This window comes from Montipora foliosa, chromosome 12 (genome assembly GCF_036669935.1).
Source record: "Montipora foliosa isolate CH-2021 chromosome 12, ASM3666993v2, whole genome shotgun sequence".
Lineage (NCBI taxonomy): Eukaryota > Metazoa > Cnidaria > Anthozoa > Scleractinia > Acroporidae > Montipora > Montipora foliosa.
Window position 1 is genome coordinate 21,818,916 of NC_090880.1, and position 7,500 is coordinate 21,826,415.

Sequence of the window (7,500 nt, forward strand, 5' to 3'; positions counted from 1 at the left end):
GGGTCCTTCCCACGTATCTTAATTTGTCTTTAAATTAGACTAGAATAGATGGGACGGTTATATTTTGTCAGTAACTAGACTCTAACCTTTCCATTGACATCTTTTACTGTAATTTAAGAAGTCAGAGTCATTGCCATTTGGCAACTTGTGACTAATGGGCCTGGAAATTTAAACAAAAAATGTATATGTGTGAGAAAAAGGCTAATATCATCAGCCATTAAGGCAGCCCTTACCCAACACGTGGAGATTTCCTTCCCTCACCCTCCCATAGAGAGGTCTACTGACTTGTTCTGGCTATGGACTAACACCTCACACTTGTTAGACTTGCATGCGACAAGCCATGACGCAGCCCCCCCTAGGAATTTAAAGCTCACCTTCAGTGCAACTGCTGCCAAAAGCGGCAGTTGCACTTTGGATTTTGCAGCCAAGTTTGACCTTGTTTTCAAAACTTCAGCTATATATCTCACATAAATCAGACATCTTGTTTTAGCATTGGATATCTTTAACTGTTTTTCAGACCCTATAGGTCATCATTTACTTTTCTCACCCTCCCATAGAGAGAGGTCTAGTGACTTGTTTTGGCTATGGGCTAACACCTCACACTTGTTACACTTGCATTCGACAAGCCATGACGCAGCCCCCCCTAGGAATTTAAAGCTCACCGTCAGTGCAACTGCTGCCAAAGGCAGCAGTTGCACTTGGGATTTTGCAGCCAAGTTTGACCTTGTTTTCAAAACTTTAGCTATATATATATATGAGTGGGCGACCACGAAACAGGCTTGTAGGGATGAACTTGTAGTTTATTTGTCTTTTTCTTCCATATATACTACGCTCTACATCTATGTATTGAGCACTGTTTTACGAAAGTCAAGTCTCACACTTTATATATATATATATATATATAATTACTTGCGTAGGAAAGGAAAAATTAAAACATTAAAACACTTGTAGAGCACTCTTCGACTCAAAGATAAGGTTTTCACGTTTCTATATATATATATATATATAGGGAGTCTGTAAGTCGATTTTCTCGTGGAACAGTGCTCAATACGTTAAAGCAGAGCGGAATAAATATTTTAAGAGGAAAAAAGGACGCAACTACATTTCCCGACAAGCCTGTTTCGTGAATCGCTTCACTCTTCAGGGGTTTAAACCCCTGAAGAGTGAAGCGATTCACGAAACAGGCTTGTCGGGAAATGTAGTTGCGTCCTTTTTTCCTCTTAAAATATTTATATATATATATATTCACTGTTTTTATTTTACCACTCACTTGATAATCAGGCCCGTAACCGGGGGGGAGGGGGGAAGGGGGGGGGAGGGGTGCAAGGGGTGCGTTCGCATATTAATTAAACAAAATCAAAGAATGGAAAAAGCAGGGATGAAGCAAGTGTAGGCCAGTTTCTCATTCCACAGTTCTAGGCAACTCATAAGTTACTCATGGTGCTAATCAACGGGTTAATTTGCAATAAAGTTGGGTTTTGCGCTCCGACTAAAAATGTAAAAGTAATAGCTGGAAACGCCTTTAATTCTGCGTGAAGTTCTTATCTCTGTCAGAAGTTTGGCTCGCGATGGAACCTCTCGCACCAATAAAATGATCTGAGGCCCGTTTCTAGAGAGCCGGACCCGAAACGTTTCGCGCGTATTTCGGGATCATCGTGTCTCTCTCTAGAGAAGTTTGATCTCTTTTGGTAAATCTTGTAAAAGACCAGCTTTCTAAAATGGTTAGATCCTAGTTTCACAATCGGCTTTTCGAGCCCAAAACTCCATTAGCGGAACTGCCAACCGCTTGTTTTAAAGTGCTGATCTTTCAATATGTCTTAAAGATAGCTAAAAGCAAAATGATAGTACGAATCTCCCTCTTAACGAACTTAGGATACAGGGGGAATTTTGGCACCTGAAGAGTTTCGGGGCCCTGGATCTTTCGGAACGATTCAGTGTTGTATGCTTACTTTTAATTACAGTTCAAACTTTAAATTTAGCTATTTTAAGGAGTGCGGCAAAGAAATGTACTATGTGAAGCTAAAATAACTGTTTCAGGTTAAGACTATTCTGAAAAAAGCAGGCGAAATAAAGTACGCTACTAAATAATCAAATTTTCGTCATAGCGTCCATTGCTCAAAATATTAACTTTTTCAACTTATAATTACCCTAATCAGCTAGATCAAGGCATTTCGTCCAGCGATCCCCGGCAGAGTTATTTTTCCACGGCTGCTTGCTTAAAACTCCAATATTTTGTGAAAAGGCACTGGTTATACTATCACTGCAATTGATACCATGATTAATAGAAGGTGTTTGGTATTTCAGACAACTCGCTTTGTAATTAAGAATGTTTGAATTGGTTTTATCAAAGAGAAATTCACGGTTCCCTTGCTGTGCCAACAAAGATTCTTTGTATAGGTTCAAAGTTTATTGCAACTAGCTGTTGTAATGTTCTGTATTTTCAGTACCAAGTTTTAATTACGCTTTATTCTTTGGTGACAAGGTGACAAGTACTCTCGGTATTTATGAATTCAATTAAGCCTGCACTTTACTTGATGCAGTGTTGCAGTGTTAGGGTTTAACATCCCTATCCGAGAAGAAAAAAGAGTTTAACCATTTGCCGATGACATTACCAAGCCAGCACTTTCTTCTCATTCATTTAAAGACCCTGAGTATGTGTTGATCCCGTCAAAATTTTTATCCCTCGCGCTCTCGCGCACGGCAACCTCGTTGCAAAGAGACCTTGGGAACGAAGTTTTCACGGCAACCACGTGTCAAAGAGGCCTTGGGAACGAAGTTGTCACGGCAACCACGTTTTAAAGAGACCTTGGGAACGAACTTGTCCCGCACGGTGTTGTCCGATGCTCAATCAACTGAGCCAACCGGTCAGCGGTTTTGTGTTCAGCAATCTTGCCAGTACTACAGCCTCAGAATGTTCGGTTTTTCTTTCTTTCTTTTTTTTTTTTTTTGTAATCATTTCGTTAGGTTCTTGAAAACAGCGTCATTGGATCACACCAAATCGTCGGATGGTATCCAAGACATCGGACACAGTTTTTGCTTGATACCGACCTCCCCGGATAGTGAATAACAGATAGGTATAATTTATTTTCATTTGGTGAGATTAGTGATTTATCCAGTGGATAGCGTCATCCACCTTTTGAACAACTGGTGCCTGAAGAGTAACAAATATGATAACACGAGAATCCAAGGTGATCTTCAATCTATTTATTATTTTGGTGGGATTTTATTTCAACATTGTGTCTAAGAGCATAAAAAGCAAGGTGGACATGGTGAACATGGTGAACATGGTGAACACACCATGACACGAAAAAACACCTTTTCGGTTGCTTAAAAACATCCGCCTGTTAAGTTGATTGCGCAATGCTAATGAGGCCTTACGAGGCCGAAACAGTCCATGGCTGCCAAAAAACCAGTTGAAGTGGTTGTGCGCGTGCGTAACGTGATGTCCACACCGGGGGATACCGCGGCAAAATGAGAGCGCATGCTGCCTTTTGAGTTGATTCGGTGATGAAGGAAAAAGACCTCAAAACGGGACACGACATTACAAAATACCCTTCCCCTTTCCCTCCCCGACCCTCAACTTAAAAAAAATCACTGGAACGCTGCAATTCAATACCGCCCAACTCAGTGCCTTCTGCTTCTGTGTAACACGTACCACAGGCAACCCAATTTACGCTTATGGAGCGTCTAGTTTGGAGATTAAACGGGGAGTTGTCTGGTATGCGGCCTAGAGTGGCACTCATGTCTAAGTAATTGTCTGATGGAAGGATCTGGTATGTCTATAGCAATATCGAAATATTGTCCCACAAAGATTTAACTTTAACACATTTCCAAAAAAAGGTGGATCAAACCCTCTATCTCCCCATGGTAAAAAGGTAAGTTTCCAACCTCATCAATCCCTAGTTTTTGTGGAAAGCTGTTAGTTGCATGGTAAACGTCTGTGCAATAATTTGGAATTAAAATCAATTGGTTTAGAGCTCTTTGTGTATGTGGCTGGTGCGTTAAAACGTTTCTCCAATTGACTTTTTTGTCACTTGAAGAACAGATATCTCTATTCCACTTGTCCATACTAAGTGTTGGTTTTTCACTCACATTCGCAATCGGTTTCCTGTTTACAATTTTGGAAGTTTTTTGGCTTTAAAGGAAAGTTTTGAAAAGATTCTCATGCTTCAGCTGTGTTCTTGGGATTTGTCGTTGCAGAGATTTTAGTGTTGAGATTCTTCCAAAGAACACTAAAGGCTCTGTTTGAAAATTATACTTCTTTTGAAAACTATCAAGAGTACGGAAGTTAAAAGAATCGTCCGTTAGATCTTTGACATTTGATGATATGCCCCTGGAAAGCCCGCAGTCGTTGCATAATACTGGTCCGTTATTTATTCTTATGAATGAATTTTGCAGAAGGGGTGAAGATAGGAAATGTTCCTTTGATACAATCTTCCTCTCAAAGAAGGGCCCATACCATATTTGTGTGATTTTTCTGACAAATGGCTCACCTATCTTTAAGTTATCAATATCCTCTCTATTGAGATTTCCATTTTAAAAAAAGTGCTGCCACCGTATTTATCCAGCTCTAGATTAAAAAAGACTTTCCATTTACCATGGTTTTCTGTGTCCCATATATTTCTGGCCTTAAACGAAATATCAATCATTTTTAGGCCATGCATTTCTGGACATACCTGACCTTCTGGGTAGTCATTGATCAGAACCAGCGTTTAATCTTGTCTATTTTATCGTTCCATAAAAATGTGAAAAAGGTGCTCTTAATCTCTTTTAAGGCTTCGTTGGGATGCCGCTAAGTTTTTTATTACTATTATTTTCCCCAATTAACTAGGTCTTCTGAATTTCCAGCATCCCAAAATACTTTTGATTTCGCTAACATAGAGATTATGATCTCGTGATCCGTCGAGAACCATACGCCTAGCGCTTTGGTCTTTTCTCTTGGCCATTTAAATTTTTTTTCCGAACAGAGTTTCAGATCACAATTCCTTTAGAGCCTATCCCCAAGGCCTCTGTTTTTTCGCTGTTAAGTCTAAGACCGGATATGTTGCAAAAAGTATCTATAGTTGACAGTGACGCTCTGAGGGCATCTTCAGTTCCATCTAAAATCATTGTCGTGTCATCAGCATATAGACTTACTTTAATTTCGGTATTTTAGATTTTGATGTCCTTTATTAATATCTTTTTGCGAATAGCTTCAGCGAGGATTTCTACCTATATGATGAAGAGAGAAGGAGTTATAAAAGGGGCATCCGTTGCCTAACCCTTCGACTTCACGTAAAGAAATTGCTCGTCCATCCATTATTAAGTATACAGCTCTCGATATTGCAATAAAATAATTTCACCCAGTTTAACAAGGGATGACCGAAACCGAAATGCCGAAGGGCGTGGTTTAAGAAAGACCACTCCAGAGTGTCAAAAGCTTTTTCAAAATCGAGGAAAAAACAGTAGTACAGGTATGCCTTTGCTTTCTGCGTAACTTAATCACGCTATCTATACCTCTTACTAACCGAGTTCGAGGTCCGTACTGTAAGTGAGGGACCGAGTTCTTTCCCGTTGATTTATGGCCCGCGCGCTTCGCGCTTGGGCCATAAATCAACGGGAAAAAACGAGGATCCGTAACTTACAATGCGGACCGAGAAAACGAGGTTAGTAAGATATTTATTATATCTCTGAGGTTAATCCGGCGCGCGGGCAAGGAAACTAGTCAAAGTCAAGCGGAAGGTTGAACTGCCACAAAGATTGCCGTGCCAAAATTCCAAAAACTAAATCTTTTTGGCTGTTAAGTTTGAAATAGTTGCTTGCAAGATTCAAACAGTTTGCAGTAAAAGTTTATGCAACAGAAATGACATGAAAAACTCGCTAGATGATGTTTTATCGAAATTTTAAATTTAGCGGGCTGTACAGCGGGCCGTACTGCAGAATACGGCCCGCTAATTTAGCCAATTACAGCGCGCGTACTATCAGAGAGATATAATAAAAGGTGCGTATATTGTCACCGATACATCTGTTTCTAATAAATCGTGTCCGATTTTTTTATATAAGTTCTGGTAATACTGTTTTAATACTGTTTGTTAGGGCCTTTAATGCAATTTTATAATCGCAGTTTAATAAGTCAAATGGCGCCAGATGAGTTTGATCACTGATTCCCCGTCTTTGTGATGTGGGGAGTTTTCCTGTATTGTAAGAGAAATGAAAGATGCTGTTAGTGTGTCTCCTATATCTTTCCAAAAGGTTATGTAAGATTCACATGGCATACCGTCTGTACCAGGTGATTTTCCTGGAGACATATAATTTAAAGCTTCCAAACATTCCTTAGAGCTTAGTAGTCCTTCACAGTGCAGTTGCATGGCTTTCTTCGTTCAGACGTTCACTAGTAGGTGGAAAGAAATCTTCCTGAAAATCGTGTGCTCTTGAACTATAAATGAATGAAATAAATATTTTTATATATTTCATTCATTGAGTTCTTTCATTGGTATCTTTTTGCACCGGCATCACAGACGTCAATTGGGATCCAATGCCGTCACTGACCACCTGGATTTTTCAAAATACAATATTATTATTATTGTTTACATTTTCAAGTTAAGTGAAAGGGGTCACGTCTACCTTTCAATAGTCTTGAATAGTTTGAAACAATGTAAAAGTTAGATTAGCACTTTCATCTGGGCAGTGCAACAATGAAAGAAAAAAAAAATGAAACAACCTCTTGCACCCAGGGTACATAACCATTATGTATTTCCAGTAAATAAGCGAAATACAAAGTGAAATAAAGTTTATCTTGTCAAAAACTGGCATCCTTTCTTTTTCATCAAACCTTGGAGGCTTGAAAGGTGAAGGAAGAGCAACCTTTATATACCATAACGACAAATGACCACTGCGTAACTTCTGGAAGTTCCATGAGATTTCATCTCTAAAACGCAAAGTTTTGAGAGCTGTTTATTTGTAAACCAACATCCATTTGAAAAGTTTAATTGTTACACCAAAGAATTTTAGTGGAACTGTGTTTAAATGCATGCAAACTGCACTCAGTAAAGTTTATATGATCAGTAAAAATGATACATGTATTTACAAATTATTGCGATTAGCATGGTCTTTGACAAAACCCTTTGTAATCCCCAGCTACGTGTCGTTTTAGAAACCAGTAAATAACCTGATGGTTTCCTAGGAGAACCGGCTTGTCAAGCAGGGTAGAAAATAATAGGTGTTTTTAGACTATCCCACAACTCCAAACAGTGGTATTTTTATTTATTAAACAACTAAAACTAAAAACTACAAAAATAAATCCATAAAAAATCAGAGTCTGCGAAACGTCGAAATCAGAATGATTGAAAATATTTTATTTAACTGAAAATACTGTATTGACTACATACATTTCGCGACGTGTCCATTTCATGCAAATTCAGAAAGATAAAAGCTTATACAGCTGTTTCGAGAAAGGTTGTCCAAAAGAAGCACAAACGCGTATGCGACAATGCCGAAAGTCATTATGGTAAACGGTCAGTT